Source organism: Dipodomys merriami, unplaced genomic scaffold (genome assembly GCF_024711535.1).
Source record: "Dipodomys merriami isolate MVZ:Mamm:240054 unplaced genomic scaffold, mDipMer1.0.p SCAF_2, whole genome shotgun sequence".
In the NCBI taxonomy this organism is placed as follows: domain Eukaryota; kingdom Metazoa; phylum Chordata; class Mammalia; order Rodentia; family Heteromyidae; genus Dipodomys; species Dipodomys merriami.
This window is the reverse complement of record NW_027203381.1, coordinates 81,555,003-81,569,527: the sequence shown is the minus strand read 5'-3', so window position 1 is coordinate 81,569,527 and position 14,525 is coordinate 81,555,003.

Genomic DNA, 14,525 nt, shown 5'->3' with positions numbered 1-14,525 from the left:
TGCTGCTCTTTTATTTGCCATTCATCTCCTGTACACCTCTGTACCACATTTTGAAATTACAGAGCCACTCACAAATTTCATCCTCCTCTTTTAGCAAATATTGATTTTTTTACCTGTGCTTTTCAGCCTGACTATGTTGGATGGGTTGGAAATGAAAGTCACGTTTCTCTTTAGAGCTGTAAGTGCGTAATAAGTGAGATGTCCTTAGGCACTCTAGAACCAGGTTTAGAGTCAGACATGAAGTTTGGAAGATGGAGTTTAGATGAATGCATCCATTTCATACCTCTTTACATTCTTGTTTGAAATCAAATGCTAAAATATGATGATGTAGCCTTCAGTGTAGGTATGTTTTTACTTACTGTAAAGCCTCCCCATCCAAAGGAATCTCCTTGTCTTCTTAAGAGTGAGCTGCATTATGGAGGCACACTGTAAAGGCTCTGTGTAAAACTTCCTTTGGGCAGAGTTCCCAGACATGAAAGCTGGCTAGCTCGGGGTTATAGTAAACTTCCCTGAGATTTCCAGACAGTAAAGCAAGTTCTTCAGGGAACTGTGCCATCCTCCTTTCAGTGTGTGTGGTAGGCGGAGTTATGGGAAGGGAGGATAAATATTTCTCAGGAATTAGCTTAGAGTTACAAGACTAACACCTTGTGTTGATAGCTGAAGCCTAGCATCAGTGATGGAAGGACATTGGGCACCTATTACAGGGGGAAATGAAAGAAAATGAGCTAAATAAAAATAAATATTCTAATGCCAAATGAAGAAAAAGACTAAAGCTTCTTGGGCAAAAGTAATCATTTGGAGGAAGATGAGATATTAGAATGGCAAATAGAGTAGGAGAGAAAAGACTAGAGTACTTATGTGACTCAGAGACCAGTTTGATCTCCAGAAAATCTGTTAGTTTTTCTGGGTTTGCAGTGTATACCTGAATAGTAATGCTGGTGATGTTTTTGGAACTTACAGGGAATGTTTATAGACATAAAAAGAGTAATCAGTAAGCTATTCATTCTTATCCAGTTCTGTTCTGGGCTGAGAGCTGATGGCTCATACTGGTAATGCTGGCTACTCAGGAGGCTAGAGGTCTGAGGAAAACTCATGTAAAGAGTTTATGAACCGGGCACACACCTATAATCTTAGCTACTCAGGAGGCTGAGATTTGGGGATCATGGTTCAAAGCAGCCCGGGTAGAAAAGTCTCTTATCTCTGATAAACCACTCCGGAGACTCTTATCTCCAATAAACCACTAGAAAACTGGAAGTGCGCTGTGGCTCAAGCGGTAGAGCACTCGCCTTGAGCTGAAGAGCGCCCAGGCCCAGAGTTCAAACCCCACAACCGACCAAAACAAAACAAACAAAAAAAAAACTAGAGTAGAAAAGGCTAGAAGCTTGACTTGAGCAGTAGAGTAACTATTAAGCAAGTGTAAAGCCTTGAGTTCAAGCCCTAATACTGCCAATAAATAAATAAATAAATAAATAAAATTCTGTTCTATGTTCTTCAATCTATTCACTTAATCCTTCAACAACCTATGAAATGGCTACTTATATTAACCTCATTGAAAGGGGAGAGATAGAGACCAAAGGGGGAATCTATACCTGAGGACACAAGACAATAATAAAAGTAACAGAGAAGTGACAGAGAAGGACTACAAAGAAATGATTCAGAAGAGGTTAATCATTTTCTCAGACACCTGTAAGCAGGCATCGCTGAGAAGCACACAAAGTCACCTCCACACAGTAAAGAACACATGCCCTTTCCAAAAATACTTCACATTACCAAAAACACTGCAGGAGATCCCCTCCAAGGTAAGGGAAGTGGACATCTCAATATTATTCTTACTGTTAAGTTGGCAAACTGGGGCTTTCTGTTACTTATTCATACAAATTTAATGAGTAAACAGTTGTAAGTTAATTGAACCATGTTGGTGACAGAGCAGCATTTAATGTTTTACCCATTTTTTTTCTATGACTGGCTTGGACCAGGCATTTGCCTTCCATTGTACTGGTTGTTAGATCCCACCTGTGGAAGTCATTAGGCCCCTTGTTCTAATGATTTATAGCTCTAACCACCAAGTTCTATGGTTCTGTTTTCTCTCAAATGGTAGGTCTTCCCTGGCTTCTCCCTTTGACATTCAGAATGGCTGTATGACGTTAGTCAATTAAATATTAATGTAAATAGTATGACACTTCCAAGGTTTCCATTTTTTTCTTTTACAAGGTATATCATATAACTAAGATTACTTCATAGATCAAGGCTGTAGCATCCCATAACCCCAAGTAAAACAATGGGGGATGGGAGGATGTCTTCCTTTCTGACTTGCTTCTGATGTGTAGTGTGAATGAGAACACCTTTTACTGTGTTTTGTCACTGAGATCTGGAGACTAGTTTTATTATACTATAACCTAGCCTGTCCTCACCAATATACAGCCTTATTAGTCAGAAGTTAGTGCAAGAATCAGGAACCACTCTACACACTGTTTTAGCAGAAACATTGATTAACAAAATAAACTAGGAGCTACAAAATTAATGGAAAGCCTAAGAAGAGTTTATGTCAGAGAGTGGCACACTATGCCTATAGATCAAAGCCATTCATATCACATAGTCACATGTGTCTGTCTACATATACAGTTTTATTGACACAGCTATGTTCATGTTTTTGTTTTTTGTTATTTTTTGCCAGTCCCAAGGCTTGAACTTAGAGCCTGAGCACTGTCCCTGAGCTTCTTTTGCTCAAGGCTAGCTCTCTAGCACTTGAGCCACAGCACCACTTCCAGCTTTTTCTATTTATGTGGTACTGAGGAATCGAACCCAGGGCTTCTTGCATACTAGGCAAGCACTGTACCACTAAGCCATATTCCCAGCTCCTATGTCCGTGTCTTAACATATTATTCACAACTATGTTTAGGCTACAAGAGTATGGAATAATTGCAAAATAGACTAGGCCACAAAGCCTAAAGTATTAACTCTCTTCCCTTTAAAGAAGACTTTTCTCATCTCTGGTTTAGAATAAACTTCCTAGAATGGCTTCCAACAGGATTCAGAGCCAACGAACAGGAAGTGTATTAATCATTTTTCTATCTTTGTGACAGAAGCTGTGAGATATTCACCTTAGCCAAGGAAAAGGTTTATTCTGATATATGGTTTCAGGAGCTTCAGTCCATAACCATGTGGGCCTGTTGCTTTGGGCCTGTGATCGTACAGTAAGTACTTTATAGCCATGAGGAATCAAGAATGCTGCTCACCTTATGATGGCTTGGCAGCAAAACTAGGGTTCCAATATCCCCTTCAAAACCATACCCCCAGTGACTAATATCCTTCCATGAGATCTCACCTCCTGTAAGTTTCACTATCTCTTCATAGTACACTGGCCCATGAAGAAAACACTGAACATGAGCCATTACAAGAAGCTCCTAGTTTTGAGGCTACAAGTGGAATTTTGTTAGAAGAAAAAAGTTAATCCCACTCTCCACAGAGAGAAGACATAGAGCAGCCCCAGAACATTTGCCAATCACTGTTTGACACAGCTGCAGGAAGAGCACCTCTCTTGTACCTCCCAAATCTTGTACAAGCAAATCTAACTGGTGAGACCTCATATTGCCCAGAATTTTAGCATTTGGGATCCAGGGGAGTATAAAGAAAGGTAGTTAGCATCCTGATTTCTCATTTGCAGCTACAGCAAAAGGGGGAGTGAAAGAATCACCTGAGTACATGTATGGTTTACAGTGCTCATATTTCTGGGAAAATCCGTCCCCTTTATAGTTACACATGAAAGCTTGCATGCACACTTCCTTGTTTGAGTTAATCTGACTGCATTCCTTGCAATTAACAAAATGAATTAGATGCCACAAAATGAATGGAATGCTGGAAAGAGAAGAGTTAGGGTCAGAGGGCAACTAATTACAGCCTGTAAATCAAATCCACCCCTGCTACCTTCTTGAAATTGAGCTACCACAAAAGCTATTCTATATTGTAAAAATATCCTTACACATATGTTTTACTTACATAGTTATGTATTAGTCACAATAGATTTCCAGCTAATGTATGTTGAAACAAATGGTCAAAGCCTTCCTGGATGAGCCATTTCCCCCTATACCAAATAAAATTTCACTGCATTTGAGTTCCAAGAAGAGTCATAGTCTAGGCCTATTTTATCTATCCACATGTCCATCAACTCTTAACTGTTTCCCTATTGTCCTTTAAGCTCATGGTATTGATACCTACCTCATGGGCCTCCCAGAATTGTTCTTCCTTTCCTTCTTCCTTTCCCAACTTGTCCAGGGACTCATGTCTTGAAGCAGTTGTTGTTTCAGTTCTGCCTGACAACCATCTCCATCAATCCAGCAAAATTGCCCATGTTGGTGATTTATTTGGCAACTGGTCTTCATCTTACTTGACTTCTCGGTTACATTCAAAGCTGTTAATGGCTCCTTTCTTGCTAAAATCTCCTTGATTCTTCAGTTCTCTGACAGCACTCTTGCCTGGTGGTCTGTTCTCCTGTATTCACTGGTAAATTGTTATCATCTCCTATGGCACTATTGGACTGAGTCTATTTATTCTAGGTCAGTTTTGTCAGCCTCCAGAATTATATCATCTTTTCACTGAGTGTTTATTTGCTTTGTGTTTCTCTTTGAGAAAATAATCCTCCCCAATTCCTTCTTCCTTTCCTTACAAAGAAATATCCACTTGGGTAATGCTCATGGCTTTTCTACAGTTCCATCTTCTCTCTCCCAAGGGAAAAAGAGATTGTCAAATGCTAATGCTGAGAAGATTAATACTTAACTGAACATTTGTTCAAAGCCTAGACCAGCCTGGGCATAAAATGTGAGACACTACTTTGAAAATAGTCAATGAAAAAAGGGGCTAGAAGTGTGGCTTACATATAGATTACCTGCCTAACAAGTATGAGTCCCTGGATTCAATTCCACCAAAAAGATTAAAATCAAAGACAAACATAAAAACAGACACATTTATAGAGTATTTATTTCTATTCTTTTCTCCTCTAGGAAATCAAATGCATATAGCTTATACTTTCTGATATTCTTCAGTGGGCAATTGAAGATGTATTCCACCTTTATTTTTTTTTCTTTTGATCATTGTTTGCCCTTCTTCTTCTACTGTGTCAAATTATACTGTAATCTGTAAGTTCTTACTGAAAATGTGGCCCAAACATCAATTAAACAATCTATCTCAGAGGTCAAACAAACTTAGTTTCCATGGTAGGTACAGACTTGTAAGAAAGGTATCCAGAAATTTTTATAGATTCTTTTGGTAGAAGATAACTATCTTTCTGCAGGAAGTATACTAAATAAAGAATTGGATAAAAGAATTTTGGCAAATACCAGAAGCTTTATGTCATGGACTTCACATAGAGAACTGAAAGGTATCTCTGTGATAAATATGCTATCAAAGTATGAATCAAATAGCTTTACTGCTGCATTCAACAATGTCTTACTGGTTTTGCCAGTCTAGTCAGAGTAAATAGTCAACAATTTGGGGTGTATATTATAGTCACAAAAACTTCAAAATATTTCTATTGGGCACATTCAGTTAGATAAAACAACTGATATCTATTAAGGAGAAAATATTCACTTCTTGACCCCAACCACCTCCTCTAATCTTCCCAAATTGCTTCTTGTGGAGAGTTTGATTGCTACTTATTATCATGGTCCAGATATATCATCTAATTATTCTTAAAGTTCTCATGGATTCTTAGTTAAAAAATTATTGTAAAGGTGATGTACAGAGGAGTTACAGTTATATATGTCAGGTAATGAATACATTTCTTTTTGAACAGTGTCACCCCCTCCTTCATTCTCTCCCAGTTTTTCCCCTCTCGACTTCCCTCTACACCAAGTTATATAGTGTCTAGTATGTCTCTCTGCTGAATTGGTTCATCCTTTGTCCCACTGTTTCTGTGCTTCCCCTTCCCCTTGCCAAATCAGATAAACTTATATACAAGACAAAGGGTACAGAAATCAAAAACAGCAACAGAAGGGAACAACCCAAAGAAAAAAGGAAAGAAAAGAGGGGGAGGAAAAGAACTACAAACAATCAAAAAACTTCTTGCTTCCATTTCTTGGAGTTCATTTCAATAAGCACCATTTTGTATGATCATATGCACATAGCTATAGAGCCTTTGTGATCCTCTCTTAAGAATATCCTCCTTTGTTTTCACTATATGAATATTTAGGTCACTGTTAAATCATGTCCAGGTATAATTATTTGTCTTTTACTATCCATTAGGTTTACCTGTAGATTTATAGGCACATTCTAATTATTAAAAATGAGGGAAACCATGCAGTCTGTGTTTTGGGGGGTCTGACTTACTTCACTTAATATAATTTTTCCCCAGGCTTCCCATTTCCTTACAAATGGGACAATGTCATTCTTTCTGATGAATGAGCAGAATTTCATTGTGTACTAACCCGATTAAGGAAGAAATAAGAATGGCCAATAGACACATGAAGAGATGTTCAACATCTCTGTCCATAAAAGAAATGCAAATTAAAATGACATTGAGAGTCCACTTCATCCTAGTTAGAATGGCCATTATCCAGAAAACTAACAATAACAGTTGCTAGTCGGGATGTGGCCAAAAGGGAATGCTACTATACTGTTAGTGGGAATGTAAACTTGTTCAACCACTCTAGAAAGCAATACGGAAGTTCATCAAAAGACTAAACATTGAACTTCCCTATGACCAAGCAATCCCACTCCTGGGCATCTATCTAATTGACCACTAACCAGGCTGCCCTAAAGCCACTAGCCCAGCCATATTCATTGCAGCATTGCTTAGTATAACTAAGATATGGGATCAAACTACATGCCTCTCAGTGGTGAATGGATCAAGAACATGTGGTATATATTGTACAAAATGGATTCTTTGTTTTAACTAAATGCCTAAATAGATGCCTTAAGTCAAACCCAAAGCCTCAGTGTTTAGGCTATAGAAGAGAAAATACATAGTGCAAATGGGAAACTGCTTCTCTGAACATTATCACCAAGACCCTGAAGTTGTCATTCAGATTAAGGTAAATATTGAGTCATTACTAAATTAACAAATGACAGAATTACAAAGATTAGAATATCCAGGAGTTAGAAAAGATAGAAGAGGCTGGGAAGGTGGCTCAGTGGTAGAGCGCTTGCCTTGCATGCCTGAGGCCCTGGGTTCGATTCCCCAGTACCACATAAGCAACAAGAAAAACGCCAGAAGTGGTGCTGTGGCTCAAGTAGTAGAGCGCTAGCCTTGAACTGAATAGCTGAGGGACAGCACCCAGGCCCAGAGTTCAGGCCCCATGACTGGACCCAAAAAGTAAAAAAAAAAAGGAAAAGAAAAGAGAGAAGAGAATTTCAAATGAGTATGGGAAATGATCTGTTAATTTACTGTTAAATAGGTAAATAAAGTTAAGAAAAGTGCTTCTGAATTATATGCTACTACAGAAATTGCAGAGAAGACATATTGCTTGGCCTTAATATCTTGGAGTATATAGGAGGCAGAAACATTGAAATACATGCAAAGAAAAGAGACAAAGGTGCATTAAAGTAAAGTGAATAATAGAAGTTAGGTATATTCACTAATGACTGTAATCCCTATTATTTGGAAAGGAAATGGAGATAGGAGAATCATAGTAAATCCATTTTTTCCCTCAAAACCTATTGTAAACTACTACAAGGTGGGTGTGGTAGCACATAAGCATACAGGCAGATGGTAGGATAATTGAGTGCTTGCTTACAAGCACTCAGCATGAATGTGAGACATTGTCTTAAAGGCTAGGGAAATTAGGGGTGCTCTATAGTGGCAGAGCATCTGGCTAGCAAGCACAAAGCCCTGAATACTACCACAAAAACAACAAAAAAGGAAAAAGAAAATAGGAAACATTTAAAAACTTAAAAAAATCAAAATTCTAAACAATATTGAAGTATTAGTGTTAATAGCACTAAATAATATGCTAGAACAATAAGTTGTATTACAGACATATAAGACTCAGCCACTTAACAACTTTCCCTAAAATTGCACTGAGCAGTTATTATATACCTGGGATGTTAATAAAAGAGTTGCAAAGCAAGGCACCGATAGTTTATGCCTGTAATCCTAGCTACTCCGGAGTTTGAGATCTTAGGATCACAGTTCGAAGACAGCTGGGGCAGAAAAGTCCTCATGATACTCTGAGCTCCAATTAACCACTCGAAAATCAGAAGTGGCACTGGGGATCAAGTGGTAGAGTGCTAGCCTTGAGCACAAAGAGGGTCAGGGACAGCTCCCAGGCCCTGAGCTCAACTCCCATAAAGATAGAGTTGTAAGATATTGGAGTTTATAGTCTGGTTGGTAAAAACTGATGTTGGCTACCTAAGCCATAATAAATAAATACAAGTTCTCTTTCTGCAAAGACAAAATCATCTCATAGTTTATCCCTTACCGCTTTGGTCATTCATTTTTCTATTTCATTGTCTTTCTTTCTTCTTGTAATACTGGGTTTTATAAGGTGAAGTACTTCGCATTCTTGACCCACTTTAAAAAAAAATCTACCTCTAGTCTCTGATGCAAGTTGGACTTTGCCATCTCAACATTTATGTATTGAAGCTCTATCCTCTATACCTCAGAATATTACCTTATTTTGGAAACAGAGTTTTTACAGTTATGATTCGCTAAGATAAAATCATAATGGAGTAGGATGTGTTCTAATTATGATCTGACTGAGGCCTGAATAAAATAGCGAAATTGAGCTATAAACACACATGCAAGCAGAAGGGCACGGGAACACAAAGGCAGAAACTTGTATGATACACTTGTAATTTTACAAACTCCAAAGATTACCAGGAAACACCAGAAGCTTCGAGAACATCCTAGAAGAGACTCTCGCTTCCCCCTTGCAGCTTTGAAGGCACCAGACTTTCTGATGCTTTAATCTCACACTTTTTGCCTCTAGAACTGGGGACAAAAAATATCTGTTGTGTGAGGCATTTATTTGGCACTTTCTCACAACTGCTCTAACACACTAATGCAGTAACTAGAAAATCCCATTGTACCCAGAGTTTTAAAAACTATCCTTATGCCTGCATATCATAGATTTATACCTTTAACTCAGAATTTTCTTCCATCTTCCAAACTGATTAATGCACAGCCAACTGACATCACCACCGGGATGCCTAAAAACCTCTCCATTTCAGCATGTGTAAAACTGAACTTGTGTTCTCGGTGATGTTGGCTTATCTTGCTCTCTGTGATGGTGAGGTTACCTTGATTCCTATGATAGTTTACATTGATCTTTGTGAGGGCTAGCTTGTCTTGATCTCTGTGATGTTAGGTTCTTTTGTGATGGTTGGTTGCCTTGGTTTCTGTCATGTTAGGTTATCTTCGTTGTCACCTTGATCAGGCTGTGAAGTGCCTAAATTACTGAAAACCTCTGCATACTTATGTTTGTCAAGGTTTTTCAGAGAAGATGAACTGAGATAGGAATTTGTGCCCTAAATGTGGTCAGCACCATCCATAGCCTAGATGGAATAAAAGGAGAAAAGGGAAAAAGTCAACTCGTTCGGTAGTGCAGAGACTTCTCCCTCCCTCTGATAGTGCTTCAGTGCAGACATCTCTTCCCCTCCTCTCCCTCCCTCTCTCTCTCTCTCTCTCTCTCTCTCTCTCTCTCTCTCTCTCTCTCTCTCTCTCTCTCTCTCTCTCCCTGTCCTTTCTCATCAACATGATATGAACTGCTCTGCTTCTCCATGTCTTTTCCTCCCCACTGTGATGGTCTAAACATCTCTGAAACCCTGAGCCTAAATAAATCCTTCCCCCAATACATTGTTTCTGCAGGTATTGTGTTTCCATGATGAGACACGTAACACAATCTCCTTCCTCCAAACCCGGTCAAGTATGTTCAGTCTTCCTAAAAGCATCCTGTAAATCTCACCTTTAAACTTCATCCAGAACATATTCTTGCACTCATTACCTATGGCTGGTATTCTGATCTCAGCTGTCATCTCTCTTTCCAGAATTCACGCCACTGTCATCTACCTAATCCCTCTGCATCTAGCATCAGCCTCTTCGGTTTCTATAACACAAAGGCTAGATATGTCCTTCTAGAATAAAGTTGCAGCATGCTCACCTCCTGCTCAAAGCCTTTGGTGGCTCCTCATTTTCTTCAGTAGAAATGTCACAGTATTCTCAAGGACTGACATCTAGTAGTCTGGACCCTGACTTTTTTTTTACTCTGGCATATTCTTCTCTACCACATCATTAGAATATTTCAGATTTGGGAAAGCATGAAAAGGACAATTTTATTGTTTTGATGGAGTTACCATTTCTGTGAACCTCAATTTCTTCACTTTTAAATGATGAGGTTGGCAAGGATTCATTCAGTTCTGACACTCATGAGGATTTTTTTATTAAGAGAATTCAGGCCACTAAAAATGGTACAGAAACTGTCAACGGAGCCCAAATGAAGTGACTATTTGTAATTATGCAGTTGATCTAATCACTATAGACATCACACAAGGTAATTTAATCCCTAAGGTGAATTTTATTCAGTTTAGCTGACTATATTCAAACAAATTAGATAATGAGATAACTTGCCAGAAATTGGTCATCTTTAAAGAAGCTACATGATCTGAGAAGAGAAGATCAATCGAGAAGACACATATATAAGTAGGCCCTCATGTCCACATGTATGTACATAGTATGTCCATGTTAGGATGTACCTAGAAAAAACATGGCTGAAAGTTTCAAAACATGGCTAAAATAATTTGAAAATTATTTTAAAGATGCTACACTATTCTCTTCCATAGTCTTGTGCCTCCAGGTACACTCTCTGTCTCTTATTACTAGAGGAGGCCAGGACTTCCTACCATAGGGCCTTTGCCTGACTGTCCTCTGATCCCAGATATTTTCCCCAGATACATGCCATGGTTCTCTCTGAGGCTCCCTGAAATCTTTGCTTAAAAGTCACTTCACCAATAAGATCTTCCTTTCCTCTACTTTCATGATCCCACTTAACCTCTTCTGTATCTTTTATCCATAGCATTGAGAGTCTCCGAATGCATCTTATGTAATTTTCACACTTACCATGTTGTTATTTATTTCTGGCCTTTCTCTACACAAAAATGTCAGTTTGTTAAGGATGGAGATAATTTGTTTTGTTTGTTTGGTTGGTTTATGTTTATTTTTATAGATATATCCCAAATACCTAGTAGCTGGAAGTAAATAGTAGCTGGAATGTAAATGTTCAGCAAACAGTGGTTAAGCAGTAAATCTAATCATGTTCAGATGTATATGAAGTATTTGAAATATCAAGTTACTAAAAAGAAATGTCATTTTGTGTTCAGGGAATAGTAATACTAAGACAATATTTTACAAATGTTACAGAAATGTGTTTTAACTGCACCCTTTCTTATGATTCCTAATAGTTTCACAATACCTAGGCTGTACCATGGGTATTATTATTCCATATAAAGAGAAGGCAGACATTTGATTTACTTATTAGCATGAGAATAAATAGAACTGAAAACCAGGCTTGGACAAATAGAGAATTTTTCTCAGCTTCATTCTTAGCTTTGTCAGCTAAGAATGTTAAGCCATATATGCTCAGACCATAGATTTCCTGTTATGGAATAGACTATTATCCACAAAGTAAAGTTAGGCTAAGAGCTTTGGTGTCCTAAGAGAGAAGAGAAAAAATCCTTCTCCACTGCTTGACAATGAAAGATATTTTAGATTGTGTACAGGACACAATGAAAACACACAGTACTTACTTAGGAGAAAGGAAAAATAACAAGATAGAGAACACTTCCCTAACAACAGTAGCACACTACAATGGTTATACACATAGGGTACCTTCATAGGCAAAATGAGGATCTAATTTATCATCTTAAAGTACCTGAAATTTCAGTGACTTGATGAATTGATGACTTGAAAGGTGAGCTACCATCTGTAAGAATTATAATATCACTCATATTCAAGCTAACCATGCATACTTTGTTCATAAGTGTCATATCAATTCAAGAAAGAATTTTCTGTGAATGCATCTCCTATATGTGTGTTAACAAACTGACTCCTGTCCTCTCTCCCACACCAATGTTCATAGATTTCCAAGACCTGTGAAAGGATCAGTTAACACTACTACTTTTACCAATAATCAGCAAAGGAAATTTCAAGGAGAGTTTCAGCTGATGCACCAAAGAATCCAACCTTGCATGTTCCAAAGCATCTTCATCAGGCTTTAACACATCACTATCATCACTTTCCCCACCCAACTACTTATAGATCTTAGATTACTGAGATGCCACTGTGTATACCTCAAAGTCATAACCAGATGGTAGAAACAAAAACCATTATAAGTAGCTGGTATTTGTTCTTACATGAGGAGTGTGCTGGCAGGAGAGGAGTAATCTTCAAAAGGTTGCAAGGCAGTTAGAGCCTTCTGTTGAATGAGAATAGGGAATGGGGTATTCTAGATGCCACACATCTGAGATATATAAAAGAAGATTTGTTTTGGTGGTGGAAAAGACTATAGAGACCACACGTGGAATCACTACTGGGTAAATACTGAGGGCAGCTATGGGAGAATCATTTGATGTAGCTTCCTTAATACTAAATGGTCTCCACATCAAAAAGAAGAATATTTCATACTTGAGAACCAAAGCTCTAGGAAATACCACTAACTCAGATCATATGTGAAAGTGTAATTTTAATGGATTCTCCTGAAGAATTTTTTCCATTGGAATGTAGTATTAAGACTATTGTCATAATGAAACCACACAACAACTGTGGCTACATTTATAATGCTTGAGTCGTGCTTAGCTCTGATACCATGACATCAGAAAAACACAACAAATCCTTTGAAGGGACAAGGAGTGGCCTCCATACTTAGCAACACTATGTCTACATATGTCATAGTTGGAAAGTCTTTCTGGAACAAGCTTTAAATAATAAGAAAGTTTATTCATCTTTGCTAAAGACTTCAATAAACAGGCCGTGTGATTTTGTGTTTATAGTAGTAAGTACTTAGCACTGATTCACTGGGTGTTTGTGCATGTGTGTGTGTTTGTGTGTGTACATAATATACATGTAATACATGTTCTATATGTTAAAACCTATACACGTGCATTCAAATACTGGGTAAGCAAATTCACTGTTACATACTTGAGTTATCGTGCATAGGAGCCATCTCATTGATCAGTCAGCCAATATTTACTAAAAAAAAACATCTATTGACTGTGCTTCCTGAGATGAATGGTTGAAACACTTCCTTAGAGTGCTAGAAAACTACCTAATCTGTCTTGCCTTAAGAGCACTTGGGTCAGGAAGAGAAAAAATAGAGTTTGGAAACTGGAGTGTGTCCAGATAATTGAGCAGCCCAATCTTTACAAGGCTTGACCACATCTTGTATACAGCCCTAGAAAATAGTGACCACTTTTACTGCCAAGAACAGGGAATGAGGTTCTAACAAGTAGATACTCAGAAACTTAGGAGCTCCTGATTAATTCTTCCTAGGGGGTGCACTATTGAGAATGGTGATGAATGACCCTAATTCCATCTTTATTTTAATATGTATAGGTTCTGGGAGAGTCCCAGGTGGTCCAGATGTCTTCCAGCAGATGCTGAACACATTTTGGGGGCTTGTATGGATTTTCTGAACGGCATATAATTATGAATCTCAGCATGCTTATCGGAGTGGTGGTAGGGTGACTTTCCTCTGGCTTTGTGCTTTTGTGTCCTTGGAGTAAACTACACCTTGAGGCAAATCAAGATCCTACTCAGAAACCCAGGGGCTCTCTCATAGATACCCTTTATACTATGATCTCATATCCCTGTCTCTAACTAAATAATATCCAGACATTATATTAGGGTTACAATATGGTTATTTTCACTAAAACTAATGATAGGAGTCCTATAGTAGCCTTCAAAACCAAACCATTTCTAACCATTTTCCTTTTCCAAGGTAGTTGTACACAAAACAATCTTTGAGGTATCACAGCCCATACTCACCAACAAATCTAGGGCCAGAAAGAACATGTAGAAAAGGTGAATTTAGGTAGAAGTGTGTTAACACATGACCTCATAATTCAAAAGAATCAAAGGAACAGAAAGAAACAAATATCATGTATGAAGAACACAAGCAGAAGCCCTGTCTTGGAGAGCAAAATAACACAAAGGTCAATAGTGGGACATCACAGCTAGGTGAGGTGAAGTATTACTAATAGCAATTTGCTAAGTCTTTAGAGAATAACAGAACAATTTAACTAGAATAATATAAAGGCAAATGAAAAAGGAAAAAATTCAAATAGGCAAATGAAGGAATGGCATAAACAAGTAAAAAGCCAAATGACATTTCTATTGTCCCTTGTTATCCACAAGGGATTTATTCCAGGACCCCTGAGAATACCAAATTTCCAATGGATACCCTTTTATAAAATACGGTATTTATATATATCCTCTGTACAACTTCCACACATTGTAAATCATTTCTTGATTACTTATCAAACTCACTACAAAGTACATTTCGTATAACATTTGCTGTATTATTTAGGGGATGAGAGACTAA